The sequence below is a fragment of the Anser anser genome (assembly GCF_964211835.1).
Source record: "Anser anser genome assembly, chromosome: 4".
Lineage (NCBI taxonomy): Eukaryota > Metazoa > Chordata > Aves > Anseriformes > Anatidae > Anser > Anser anser.
Window position 1 is genome coordinate 14,623,252 of NC_139724.1, and position 14,947 is coordinate 14,638,198.

The 14,947-nt window shown below is 41.2% G+C and overlaps 1 protein-coding gene across 37 annotated transcripts in view; it reads left to right on the forward strand.

The window, feature by feature from the left end:
- Positions 1 to 14,947, forward strand: part of LOC310898416 (maestro heat-like repeat-containing protein family member 2B) — an 83,201-nt gene that overhangs the window by 38,702 nt on the left and 29,552 nt on the right. For 15 of the 37 annotated variants that reach the window (XM_083833448.1, XM_083833452.1, XM_083833446.1 and 12 more), the window contains 5 exons: positions 30 to 5,767; positions 7,962 to 8,211; positions 9,514 to 9,709; positions 11,041 to 11,216; positions 11,343 to 11,443. The gene's annotated coding sequence lies outside the window, so the exon portion shown is untranslated. The remainder of the gene's footprint in view (positions 1 to 29; positions 5,768 to 7,961; positions 8,212 to 9,513; positions 9,710 to 11,040; positions 11,217 to 11,342; positions 11,444 to 14,947) is intronic. The other 22 variants (XM_083833459.1, XM_083833451.1, XM_083833465.1 and 19 more) reach the window with 18 other exon arrangements.

Genomic DNA, 14,947 nt, shown 5'->3' on the forward strand with positions numbered 1-14,947 from the left:
TGTAATCATTACTTTTAATTTTCTTCTAGAAAATGCTTGCTACAGTTCAATAATGGAGGGAGGAAACAGCTGGTCTCCACATTTGTGAGTGAACAGCATTTAATAAGGTAATATGTTAATTTTCTAAGTGTCAAGAATTACCAATTCATGCCAAGCCAAATTAATGCATATTTTCACACAGCACGGTGAAGAGCTCCCTAAGTGAGTGCTGTTGCATTTTGGGTGCTTGTAAAGCAGCTAATTCTACTTTAAGAATTAGAGGAGAGCCTCTATGTAGTGGGGATGCAGCCTTTTATAACAGAAGTGGCAGGTCACATCTAAGCTGCACCTCAGTAGCCCCCTCAAAACCAAATCCAACAGAGCACTGCCAGCTGTAAGCAATGTGGTTATATTTGGTGCACAAGCCCTAGGCTCCCATCCTTCTCCTAGCACAAAGAGCCCCATAGCATTTCAGTAATATGAATAAAAACTAATTTTCCTTTGTCTGCCAAGACAGCAATGTGATATTGTTTGTAGTGTAGATAAAAATCAGTTCTCAAACTCTATTAAACTTCAGGCTAGGCTTTTTTGCTCCTTCCCAAAAGCAGATAGTAAATATTGACTAAAGTAGGTCTATCAATATTTATCTTCAGGGGAAACTAAATCTTCCTGTTTGCAGAACTATAAAACCATTTTATTAGGGGGAGAGATGACTCAAATGGTAAGTTTCCCAATAATAATCTCAGTGCCTTTCAGCAAGCTGAGTACATTAAAGGAATGATCAGCTAGGGAACATCTAGAACTGTTGATTTTCCCCAAATGGAGAAACTTGCTGAGGTGCAAAGTCAGAACTCCATGAAAGTCTGGAGTGCTCTGCCTCTTACGTAGGTGCCTAATGTAGTGTTCAAGAGCAAAACATCTGGATTTCTACCTGTGAAAGTGCTGTTTGAATTCAGCACCATAAATTGGATATCATAAAACTAAATAAGGTTATTTTGATGTCTGGGATCCTTAGAGAGCAATTCCCTCCCCCCAGAAAATTAAATTCCCAATTCTGTATATCTCCAGGACGTCAGAGGAATGTTCATCAAGGTTTACCTTGGAAGTTAAATATATATATATGTGTATATTTATATATTTATATCCCTTCTTCTATAATCATCCCTTCTTGGGTCTTTTCCTCCTCTGTGTCCTGTTCTAGGTAGACTCACTGCTTTTATTTTCAAGCTCTTGAGCACATCATTTCTGTAATCTGAAAGTAATTTGTTATAACACCTTCACATATGTGGTATGGTGATGACACTGTGGTGTCATCTCTGAGTTCTCGGCAGGGCTGCCCAAGTCAGTGCTAAACCAGGCTTAAGCTGTGCCAGAGGACAGCAAGCATCTAATAGAGAATGAAAAGTTTTTTGTGAGAGAAGGGTGAGGGTGGTGGTGGGAATATGGTGCAGAAAAAGCTCTGGGATATTATTTAATGCCATGCCTGTAGATCGAGGGCTTTAATAAAATAAAAAGAGCAAAGAGAAGACTCTGTGCACTCTGATGATGGATGAATATGCCTGCTTCGGTACTTCTGGGATGGATTAAGCTATTGAAAAAGCATTCAACATTGGCTAAAGAACTGTAATATATGTGAAATTCCACAGTTAATGCATCATTAAATAATTTGCTGGAACTGATTTATAGGTTCAATATACTACACTGTGTCAAACCATGTGGGATAATAAATGGTATCACAAAAATACTATTGAAACTTTTGTTCTAATCAGTCTTTTGAGTTTTAGTAGAACATAGTTCTGCAGAATGGAATTGTCCTATTGATCCTGATAGAGTAATAGGTAATAGCTTCATGCTATGTATATTTTAAGGCTTTTTTAAGCAACCTGGTTTGTGGTCCAGTGAATCAGGCACTGGACTGTGACTTGTGGGACCCACACCCTGGTCCTTGCTCTGTCATTGAAACTGTGAGCTGCTGCTCTAAGTTCCTCCAGGCCGAGCGCTGTAATGCTGACTGTGAGATCTGAGATCTTGAGATCCCTTCGCAGGGCACCATGCAGCATTCTGTCACTTGGCTGCGTGTATTGGTTGTAGAGAGCCAAGGATGTCAGAATGAGAAATAACATGTGAACCCAGCCTTCACAGGTCTTGGGTGACTTAACTGCTTCCAGGGCACTCTATATATGCAATATATGCAATCTATATATCTTATCTATATATCTTATCTATATATCTATAATCTATATCTATCTATATAATCTATATATATATATATGCAATCTATATATCTTCCCACTCTATATATGCAATATTTGGAAGAGAAATGTTTGTTCCCTCCCTTCCAAAAGGCTTTCTTTTCTTCTGAAGCATGTTGCAGGAAGAAAGCACCCCACTCCCCCATAACTGCTTCAATTCAGTGGTTAAAGCATTTACAGAAGCAATGAACAGGCTCAGTTCAGTTCAGATCTTGCACAAAATATTATTCTCCTTGCCCTCCCCATTCCAATTTCCAGAGTATGCCTGACCTCAGGGTTGCAGGGTCTGGCTAAGCAACATTCTCAGCCAGTCTTGCTGAATGAGTGTTCTCGCATACAGAAAATGATCATTTACTGGGCCAGGTAAGAAGGGATTTTTTTATTATTTTTTTACCTTGGCAGACCAGTGGTGGGATTTTCAGTCGCAGACAGTCCTGCCACCTAGTACCTAGAGGATCCTAGAGGATTGCCTTTGTGCAAGTTCTTTTGGGGGCCAGAGGAAAGAGCCCTTAGCTGGCTGGTGCATTTAGATGCTACTATAACACCAATGGATGAGCTAACTGTAATTAATAATTTATTTGATTAATTTAGCCTCTTTAAACTTCTGTACTGCATTGTTTGCAAACAAGACTGATTTTTTTCCATCATACTGAATTATTAAGTATTTTCTGCAGCTATATTTCAGCCTACATGAAGTAATTGCTAGGACTCATTTGAATCTTGAATCTGTTCATACCGTGTCATGCTCTGTCATGCTATAATTAAAATCTGTCTTCTTTCACGTTTTGTTGGAGTCCAGAGTACAATGATGACATGTAACACGTGTAACTTCTACTGTTAGTAATGCTGAAGGCGGTGGTAAGTACAAAACATCAAAAAGGGTGCCTTGTTACCTTAGTTAAAAGCAGCATTTTGAAAGTGTTGGGAGTACTGAGAGGTGTGAGGCCCCATTTAGCAGTGATTTGGGCATTTTGAAGAAGATGGTATCATGTGATTTGAGTGAAAACTTAAACTTAACGTTTTGATGAAACTTAACTGTAATGAAATTTAACATTTCTATGTGCCTGAGTGCAAGACTGTTTGCAAGCAGTGATTAACGAGAACTCTTAAGTTTATACGTAGGAGGTGTCTTTAATGTAATGACAGCCAAATCAAACACAGAAAGGAAGAGTTTCAGTGAGAAGGAGAAGGATCCGTATCTTCTGGCTAGATTATTAATACCAATCACAACCAGACGGCTCATGGAGGACCAGTGGTTTTAAAATGGCTTTTAAAGATGATCATGTTTTGGTATGGAGGAATCTCTTCCAACAATTAGGTGCTTAAAAAATTCTGTCAAGAGGTCAATAAGTCTTATAATTTCGTGACAAGATTTCCAAAAGCATCAGAGGTGCAGAGCACCCAGACCCCTTTAAGAGCTGATGGAACAGGTGCTAGTAAAAGATACTCCACTGCTGAAGAGGGAGTGGACCCTGAAATGTAAGGTTTGTCAAGATTCAGCATGGCGGTGCTCTTTATGGTGTATATGCTCAACAGAAGTTGATGCAAATACTAACTTCAGTTTCAATGGGTTCAAGAAGTACCAGGCACTCAAGGGAAACCTGGAGCACTCAGGACTACTAGCAAATTTTTGTGAAGCAAGACCAATTTTCTGCTGGTGCAAATCAGGCTAGTCTTGCTGGCCTCTGTTGCAGAAATTGGTAAAGCGTAATCAACCTACAGGGTTGAAACAACCTACTCTACTCTAGTCCAACTGAGAATCTGTCCTCAGGTATGCACTAACTTCCCTAGTTCACAGAAAGTGTTTCCTAGACAAAACAGTGACCTAAACACTTCCATCAACACCATCACTTCATTAATACTGTTTTTACTGTATCACATAGCATGCAAAATACAGGTAGTGCAAGACAAGGGAGACTACCGTCAAGATGGAAAACCTGCTAAAGGAGTCAAGTTTATATTAAGCCTTGAAAATACACTAACTTTGGGAAAACAGGCACTTGTGAAGGACCTTGGTGAATTATGGTCCATTGTCAGAAATGTTGCAGCTAATTAGCAGCTAAAGCTTCCAGAGAGAAGAAACTGTGACATGATGGAATGGCTGTTCGCAGAGTCTCAGCCCATAGGTGTTTTGATGCTGGCAGTGTTATTGATGGGACTTCTACATTAAATTAATTTAAAGGGGGAGCCACAGCACAAGGCTTCTAAATAAAATGAATGTTCAGTAGCTTGTGCCTGTTTGGTACTTGCTTACTGACCACTGCTTTTTCAATTAGAGTGTTTTCAGGAGATGCCATTCTGGTGGAAAGTGAGATTTTATGGCCCTTCGTCTGCTCTGTGTCACTTACTACTACTGTTAGTGTTCTGTGGGTTATGGTAAGAGTTGGAGGCCTTGATCATTGCCTCCTTAAGCACAGAAGAACATACGTCTTTGGGACAAAGTATTTTCACTGGATCATCCATGGCCTTTTCCACACACAGCAAGTTATCGTAGCACCTCCAAAAAGCATGAGGAGTTTCATTGCACATGCACAGTCACCTGCAGGATACCTGCTGTTGGCTCTCAGTGAGTAAAGATTGACCAAATGATTGCTGTAGCGCTCAGACTGGCCACTCTCTGTGATTCTGCTTTTCTTTTAACTGCAGCATTTTGATGCAGCTTCCAGGGCACAAAAGAAGAAATGATGCAACTTGAGGTGAATCTTGGTGAGGAAGAAATCCAGCATGGCATGAATTGCCTGCCACTATCTGGAAATCGCTTGTGTGAGGTAAAAGCATTTAAGTGGTGAATGAAATATCACCGTCCCAGTTGCATAAAGGAATGAATAAAAAGGGATAGTATTGCCACATAGCTTGGTAAATCTTCTGGTCTTCTGAATGTACACTCACAACATCTCAACAAAGACCTCTTTGTTTGCTTTCAGCTGTTAATTCCCATTTCTTCCTTGAAACAGTTGCGTGCAGACATGGCAACCTTCCTCCTGTATACACTGATTCAGTATTGGCCGTGCTGAATGTGATTGAGTAATGAAACAAAAGATCATCGGCTTCTTGTATGTCGGCAGAATTGCTTGTTTCTCCTGGTGTAGTTTACCTCGTCAGAGGTGCTTTTGAAGAAATGTGTATTCTTTCATGTTTTAGGCAATTTTTGTTCATCCAGGTCAGTATGTGCAAAAGGAGGGAGTTAGAAATTAATTATTGCCGCTTGTGCATTTTTGAGGCTTGCTTCTGCAAATGTTATTAGAACCTGGATACCGTCTCTGGGATTTCAATGAACAATTGGCACTTTACCGACCCCCCTTCTCTTGCAGCTCTTTCAAGAATTAGATCTTCCTCTTGTGGCCACTGTCAACAGCTTTTGTTTGTTACAGGAGACGGAATCATGCTCTCAGACTTGCTCAGACTCAGATTCTGGCCTGAGATTTTTCTCTGCTGTGTTTATTCTCTTTAGCGGGAGACAAGCTTTTAGAAAGTGGCTTCCGAAGCACTCTTCTTACAGTGTGTAAGTTCGCCCTGCGTTTCCTCAAGCATAACAGGTACTTTGAACGGAACATACAGTTGTTGCCACAAGTTTTGTTTTGAATGATTTTCCTTGAAAGAGGTCACTATTCCTTTACAGAATGATCTCCCACTGAAGGTAGTCAAATTTAGCTGCTCATCCACCTCATAAATATTACATTGTAGATAAGTCTTTTTTTTTAATTTTCTTTTTCGTGGTGGTAATTTGAAATTGTGCTACAAATGCCTGGCCTGTCAAAGCCTGCATACTAATTATAAGTAAATGTGACTCTTCATCTTTATAAGGAAATAATAGCTTAATCTCAGGACTGTCACTTTTCATTGGGAATGATGAAGCCCGACAATGATGTCAAACAGCTTATCACAGCTGATACTTCAAAGGCTCTCAGGCTTGGTTAATTGGTGAAACAATAAAATAAGAAGACATTCAGCAGCCCAGTGAATGATTCCATTTGTATTTCTCCCATTCATAAGAGTCTGAGCTATCTTACTGAAGAATTATTATTTTGTGGGTGAATATAATTCAGCAGTTTATGGGGACACCTGCTTTTGGAAGATAATTAAAGGCAGATTGACTTTTTTGATTAGTGTGCATATAAACCCAGATTTTCTTAAATGCACTCAAAACTGGGGTGAGATTTCCAGAATAATTTGCTTTTTATTAATGACGTTAACAGGCAGATCTGCAAAAATCATCAGCACACGGTAGATGCCATTTTGGGAAGCATGGCTAAATGCAACGGTGTGAAATAGGGAGGATTGGAGTTTATTTTTCTCATGATGGGTTTCTTTGAAAATTGAGCCAAGTACATCACAGTTAGAGTTGCTGGAACTTGCTTACTGCCAAACCTGGTGTCGGCCATCGGTAGTGGAGCTGCTCATGAATTTTTGTCCTTATGGTCTTGGTTGAAGCTGCCATTCCCAGCATTCACTCGTCTCCAGCATCAGATTTCTTGTTTTCTCTTCCTTAAAGGTGGAATCTGACAGGTTTGCCGTTGAGACTAGGATTTGGCTCACAGGGGCAAAGCAGATCCATCACGAACATTTCTTAGTCCCAGCTAAGGTTCTGGTCTGCAGAAACCTGTGCCAGGTTTTTTTAAAAACAAATTTTCTTTCAGGAAGCTTGAACTGAAAAGACTTTAAAAAGCTGGCTGATGTTGGTTAGTTTCATCTAATGGCCCTTGCTCAGAAGCAAACTTTGAGTAAGCTTTTCTCCTTTGTGTAGGGTGTAGGAGCTCTTGGGACTTGAGAACAACTAAACAACTTTCTGTTTCTTGCCATGACCTAAAAGCCTCCCTGAGCTAAATTAAATCCCCATTTCTTCGTGTCCCTGATTTTGGCCCCACCTCGTATTTGCTGTTACTCAGACTAGCTCTGGATTCGTGGTGCATTTTTTCCAGCGGGATTTTTTGGAGAATCTGAGGAAGATCTATTCTAAGCACTGATGTTTCGGGCTGTGATGGTGTTACGGTGCCTTTCTCATAGGAAAAACACCTGCACCGTGGGCTGTGTCATCAACTGTCTCTGTACCAGCCTCCTTTTGTCCAGCATACAGGCTCTACGCATGGCCTGTTTAAATTAAGGGTAGGTGGGCAGCAGGCATCCCTGGTGTGCACTACCTAAAAGCCCTGACTGCTTTTTGGCAGCTTCATGTGGGCTCCCACCCACTTCCCATGGATCCGTGAGCTCCATGTAGGCCCAGGGCCTGCAGTCCTTGCTCGAGCAACGCTGTAGCTGTCTCTGTCTTCAGCCCTTCAGGTTCAGTTGAGGCCCTGATCTACTGGGTGGCATCTCTGCTCATGGTAAGGGGCGTTGGATCTCAGCTGATCTGTAAGGTCCCTTCCAACCCAAGCCATTCTGTGGTATATCTCCTGGACAGACAGGGCATGTAGTGTTGCTCAGAGACAATTGTTCTCGTGACTGTGGATTCTGGAGGTTCCTGTCACTTTGGTAGCTCCTGGCATCAGGTGCTGTCAGTAAGGAATGTGAGAGACTCCCTTGAAGCTCCCCTATCTAGAGACATGCGGAGGCATGAGGTACGGAGAGTGATTTACCAGTGCCCCAAAGGAAGTGGCGCTTTCCTTGAAAGAGAAAGACACAAAATTAAGATCTCCAGGGACTTTGTATTTTTCCTCATCCATAATAAAAATTGAAATACAAGCAAAGCAGTGCAAAGCACCTCAACAGTTTTATCCTGTTGTTATTCTACAGGGTTTCTGCTTCACTCCTGAGTTCCTATAGCTAGAAGATTTTTGTGAAATATGTATGTGTCTGTAGCGTCAGCATGATTGTACTGTCCTGAAATCAATGATGTAAAGCCTATGGAGCAGCAAAAAGCCTAATATACAACAATATGAAGAGAAGCTTCAATGTGGAAAGGAACGGTTGTGTATATTCAGGATCTGACTCTTCATCAGCTTCACTGTTTAAAACGTACCTGCTAATACTCTCTTAATTCCAGGTAGGAAACTAGGTGTGGATATCAAGCATTGCTTTTCCTTCTTTCAGTCTGAGGAAGAGAGTGAGAGAGGTACTGAACAAAATATTGCTATGTAAACAACTGAACCTGTGGTTGCACTTACTTCAAGTAACAAGGTATTACAGCCTCGCGCATCACAGAACGAGTCTGTTTAGTAAATCCTGCACGCTGTTTTCTCGTTGTCATTCAGAGCATTCCAGTCTCAGAGCACATTTCTTCTGATACGTTTCATTTCCAGGTGCCAACATAGAACTCAGAATTTGGTTCTGCCATTTTTCTTCTCATCGTTTAATGCTATTAGATTAATCAAAGGCCGTTCTAGAGGCATACGTTCATCGTTTGAGGCAGGAGAGTGAAACAAGATTTTTATTTTTAAATTTAAATGCAGTTAGGTTTCCAGGAGAGGTGGTCGGGGTGGGAGTAGTTTGGGGGGAACCCAAAACATTATTCTTTCTATAATAGAGAAATCCAAGCAATATCTCACATGGGTATTAGTTTTTCTTTAGAAAAGCTGCTACATCCCACTCAAAGTCATACAATGGATTTTTAGGATCACAGGGACACAGGACCAGGACTACACCCACTTACTTCAGTGTCTTGTCCTCCACAACGCTTGGCATCAAATGCTTCTGCAGAAGGAGGTTGTCCCTTGCTACCCATGTCATTCTCATACTGCTCTCTCGTAGTTAGATGTTGGTACTTCTGCATGAACTAGGTGCTCAGACCTTCAGTGTTTGTTCATAGACGTGCTGTTCTTTAGGGCTGCTAAGGAAAAAGTCCCATCCTTTCATTATTTCTTTCTGCTGACTAGTCTACAACTTAAACCACAAACTTTTTACTTCCCCCACCCCCCCCCACTTCAGATCATCACTAAGTTCTTCCACAAGCCCCCAATTCACTTACAGATCCTGAAGTTCTGAGCTGCTGACTGTCAGTTGAATTGGTTCTCGGTAAACTCTCCAGTGTCTCCTCCTGACTTCTCATGAGTGTTTGGAAGGAGTTCGAAAGGGTACAAGATGCTTCAGGGTGTGTCAGTGTAATCCCTCTGCTCAGCACTTACACCAGCAGCATACTGAATGGAGCCAAACTTTCCTGAGTTTATTTCATCTTATTCTGTAATTATGCTTGGATCTGTGCAACAGTCAATGTTGTAATGGACCTTACACAAGAGGCTGTGTATTCATCATCCTTTACAGTTTTTCATGTTACTTTTGCTAAAGCTGCACGTCTAATTTCAGTGGGAACAGGACTGAGGTGACTGCATTTGTTATGTTCCCTAACTAGAAGGAAGCTGTTCTGATAACCGCAGATGCTAAACACAGAAGGTCAATTATGCATCACATTGTCAGAAGGAAAAAAAGAAAAAGGATGTTCGAAGGCAGATGTGAGTGTTTCCAGGAAGCCTCTTGGATCTGCATGATGACTTTGTCCTTTAAACTCTCAAATTGTGAGCAAGCAACATGAAGAGGACACTGTTGAGGTATTTTTCATAATGTTCAGCAATCATTGTAGTTTATCTCCTCTGTTTGTATTAATAACCCTTTTCAATTTTGACACTGAAATCTGTTTTCTTCCCGAGAACATTCCACTGTGTCACCCATGCACAAGCACCTGGTTAATGGGAGGCTGCTGACAGGGAAATTAGCTTTTTTTTTTTTTTTTTTTTGAGACACTCATCTCCAGCATCAGACTTCTTGTTTTCTCTTCCTTAGAGACACTTTGAGACACATTGTCTTGAGGAATTCTCCCAGCCTCTGGAATAGCCTCTTTTCTGGGGGCAAGGATACTGAGCACTAGAAAATGAAGTGTCTGAAAGGATGGCTGGTGTTGCATTTCGCAGCCTGAGCCTCACAGACATAAGGAGAGAGAGCACAGACAAGGGAAAAGAAAGAAAGAATGGTGTGGTGTTGGTCTTGTCTGCACCGAGGGGGAAAGATGAACCTTTTTAGGAATGTTTGTAGGGCTTAATTGTCTTGTGTATGGAAGAGAACGTTCCCTTCCTAACACATCTTTTAGCCCATTTTTGCCTCCATTTGCAGGATCTATCCAGAGACGCACAGGTTTCTGTGGAACTTAAGGTCTAGAAACACATTTTCTCTACCTTGAAGCAGGTCTAGCTTGGAGCTTCTTAGCCACACAGTTATTGTTTAGGGGATGGAGGAAAGGGACAATGACATTTTAGAAATGGGTGAGTTGTCGGTAGGAAAAGAGAGTAGGATTTCAGGGGAACTTACAGAGGAGCTAATAGGCTTCTGGAAGACTCTGTGAGGCTTCAGGTCTCCTCATTCTGTCCTGGGAAAAGACAGACTGTCCAAAGACATGGTGAGGTTATCCAGAGAGAAAAGCACCAGTGTGGCACTTCCTATACCTGCCTACGTGAAGTGGCAGCTTCCTGAAGCAAAAGCTCAGCCAGGGACCCCAGACCCCGACTTGGACTGCTTTGGTTTCACCCTGCATAGCAGTGAATCTCACCATCTGTTTCTTACGAATCAACTGCATTTCAAGCTTATTTCCCACCTGGACCAATATCATAGAGGTAGATTCATAGGCAGGCACTCTCTGCCTAACATTGTCCCAGTGGCACAAAGCAAACATAAAGCACGTCATAAAGCCTGTTAAATTGAGTTTATGGTTGCTTTGTTGTGCTAGATATGTAGCCCACAAGATAGCAAGGAAATCAAACCACTGTCTTCTTCAAATGATATCCCATTGGAGGGTGTACAGCACCACTGCTTATCAGTAATTGTCTTTATTGTTTCTTCGGGTTCCCCCAGTTACCATCTGCTCGTTGTTTCCATTTGTTGCTTCTAGGTTGCTCCTGGAATTGCACATTTTTCATGGAAGGGACCAATTAATCTTTCCCAGTGTTACTACGGTGCTATTTACTATGCTCTGGTGATCCATCATTTGCCCTTCTTTGGCTGCTCCAATGTAAATTGTCATAATTGTTATGGCAGCATGCCTGAAAGAAGGAATTATCATCTCAGGTAAGAAGAGAGATACTGAACTTGGAGTTTGAATCTGGAAGTAGAGTTTTACAGCTGCTTTGCACACAGGAGCTTGAAACCCAGTCTTTGGTGGAAGATTCTGAGCCATATTTCTCTCATTTTCAGTGGAGCAGTGGGACACACCATGTAACTGCGTGATGTTCCTTCCAGTCCTGTTTCCTGTGGCAAGCGTGATGGCATGTGACACCTGTATGATTGTCCAGGAGGTAGGTGGATTTGAAAGAGCCTTTTCTTTCTGTACGCTTAGTATTCATCCTTATACCTGGTTTATGCCCTCTTCCCTCTGACACACAACTTTAAGTTGTTCCTGTACAGGAAGTTATTCTGATATTGTAGTACTCGGGAACAACTCTGCACAAGGTTTTGTTCTTTATCACCAGAGTGGTACTACAGCAACGATCAGCTGATGGCTCATCCACAAAAGAAACAGATTCTAGCACAAATAGCCAAAATATCCTGATGAGTTACAGTGAGGCACATTAGAAAGTCTGGATTTTACATATATTTACAATTCAGGACAGATGTGTACTTGCTATTTCTCTTCCCTGCTCACCCCCTCGCCCCCTCAAAGGAGAAAGGCAGATGCTAATGTAAAATCTCACTTCAAGCCTAAAGGAAATTGTGGAACCGTGAATAAAATGTGTTGCAGGTTTTCCAAAAAAGTAGTTGTCTTTTGAAAGCAACCGATGTGTTTTTTGAACGCATAAATTAATGCTCTTCTAAATTTGGAGCCCTTAGACCTTATTTTACTTCTTGGGCTGAAGTTTTTAAAATAAGTGTAAGACTAAAACACATACTTTAATCAGAAAATAAACCAAAGATGATCTAAACATCTGGTTTCACAATGAAGCTTTGAAAATTTATTTACCTGATCTGAAGACAGAAGATCAGATTAAGTACAAACCTCGCTTACACCTTGAAAAGAAACACAGCAGAAGTGACTAAGTTCTGTGTTATTTTTGTCCCATCAGAACATGGCATTAGAAGCTGCTTCTCTGCTCTGCTCTGCTAGTACAGAAAACAAATGGATGGTCAGAAATAACAGTTTCCAGTGCATTAACAGCAAATAGAAAAATACATCAAAATGGGAAGCTCCATGTCAGAAGCATCAATTTCCTTTGCTCCCCATTTGGCTTGGGACAACATTTGAGGGAAAGCATTGCATGAACATGAATGACAAGCAGGGAATGAGGATGGTGCTTGAAGATAGAGTGGGAAATGAGTGCAAATGGTTTCAAATCCTCGCCACTAACGGATTCATCTTGCTGTTGGGGTACAATGGAGATGGATAGGAGAAGGCAGGAAGAAGTAATCTACTTTAGGAATTTGTTTAGCAGAAACATAGCTGAAGCAAAGGGATAATACACAGACTTAATAGTGAAATATAATCAGATTCACATCGGCTCTTGCTGGACAATAACTCTGATCTGTGTCTTGGTATAAGTCTAATACATAGTGCTTCACATTTCATTCCCTCTGCTTTATTTCCAGTATTGAGTTCCAACACTCTCTAGCAATGCATTTTAGAACAGTGACTGATCAGCTTGGGGACTTAAATGCTGTAGTACTGGCTGAGTTAAGCAATAGACATTGCTTTAGGAATAGTGAGGGAGACTTCATAGTGTGTAAGTTCTATGATTCCTCATTAATTGACACCAGTGCTTTGCTGATTTCAGAGAGGCAACTTGACGGGCTGGATCTAGAGCGTGAACACAGTACGTCCGTATGAGGCAGTGCCAGACATGCTAGGCAGAAGCTGTCGGTGTTTGGACAGCTTTCCACCCTCCGCCTCCATTCCTAATCTGAAAACCTGACAGAAAAACAGAGAAGAATTTTCTTATGAGAGTAATTTATATGCACTTAAATACACAGGCAAGGCTGAAGAGTGTCTTGTGCCTTTTCAGAGAATCCCTTACATCCCTCTACCAAGCACATTTCCAAAATCTACCCCAAAGAGATTAGAGAAAAAGGAGTGTGTCTGCAAGACACAGAGCTGAGTTGGTTTGCCCAGATATCCATTTGGATTCTGTAGGAGACAGGAATGCAATCCCAGGCTCCAAATCTCAGATGAATACTTTACAAATGAGCACATTTTTCTTCTGTTTTCTGCTTGAAGTTGGCTAAAACTTAATCGACCTGAGTGTGGCTTCAAACTGGTGTAAATCAGAAGCTGTGACCAGCAGGTTAACACTAAAGAGAGGGAGAAATGTAATATTTTGTCTTGTCAAATTCCTCATGCATCAAAAAGTAAGTAAAGACAGGAGGACAAGGACATTATAAAGGAATGCACTTTCCAGGTGCTTCTCTTTTTCTTAGTCCTGGCTTACAGTGTCAATACAGGATGAGGTGTTTGATTGTTCTCTCCTCTGAATTTCTACTAGGCACCTAGTCTGTGTTTGGCTACTGTCGTCCTTTGCTTTGTGTCTAGAAAATGTTAGACAAACCCAGCTGTTCTAGCCACCCTTTGTTGTCAACACAGACAGCAATAGCCTTTACGCTTTGTTTTTTAATGAGTATCCATCAGGGAACAAACGATCAGGGGAATGCTTCCTAAAGAGTGCTGTAATTCACCAAGGGCAATGTGTTTCCTACATGATTAGTGCTGTGTGGTATTTACCCTCTCAACTTCTGATTAGAAAACCCAGTGGTTATCATGTCAAGCCTAGACATGGTAAGGCCGCATATGCCCATCCAGGTACAGAATACAGAAATCTGTTAGTCCTTCCTGTCTCCAACACATGCAGTAAATCTCAATTTCAAACCTCATGTCCAGGAATCAGTATCTTTGGAATCTAGAAAAAAAAGAGTATTTAATTTACACCTGGATTTGAACAGCATGTGTGCTAGTAATAATATTACTGTATGAGAATCATGTCCTTGTAGTCTGCTAGTCAGCAGCTGAGCCTAGAGTTCACCTGGTGCTGACTCCGGCTGATTCCTTTACTCAAAAGGAATAATATCCCACAGTTGTGTCAGTGGCATTGGTTTTAGCAGGTTAAGGAGTTAGGTCTTATGCTGAGAGAATCCATCCCTTTGGGAACACAGTCTGCTTTGTGATAAAAGATGTCAAATAATCACAGGCTAGGGCCTTGATTTGGGTAAATCACTGAGCTGCAGCAAATTTTAATGAGGCTAGGCCTGTTTACACCAGAATGTGACCTCCTATTTCTAGTTGGTTTCATACTGCCTTTGGCATTTCACTTTGTTCAAAAGGAAATATTGAACAGGAGATCTGTGGTAGCTCTGTGTCTTCCAACGTTAAATACAGTAGTGAAACCGAGAAGGGGAAAATTCTGAGTGTTGAATTTGAGAAAGGGAAATTTTCTCAGCTACTCCAGCAGGCATTCTTTTTTTTTTTTTTTTTTTCAAATCAGAGAGAACACTGCTAAATCATAAATGTAATATCAAAGCAACTGTGTAATTTGATTGTTTTTTCTCCACTCACACTACCTTACTCCTTTCCTGTGTTCCCATGTCATAGTCTGCATCTTAACTCTTTTAGCTTAGGAGATTCTTGCAAGGTGGGTGTGTGATGTTTGCACCCGACTGTGCTGTTTTCCAAGCTAGACCCTAGCATGCTGGTTTTGAGCTAGCAAAATGGCTCCGTGGCATCTCCACGTTTCTGGTTTTTACCAGAACTAGTATGGAAGGGCTAGATGTTGTCTTTTTAATTGTGCAATGTTGAAACTTGTAAAGAAAGGCCAACCATC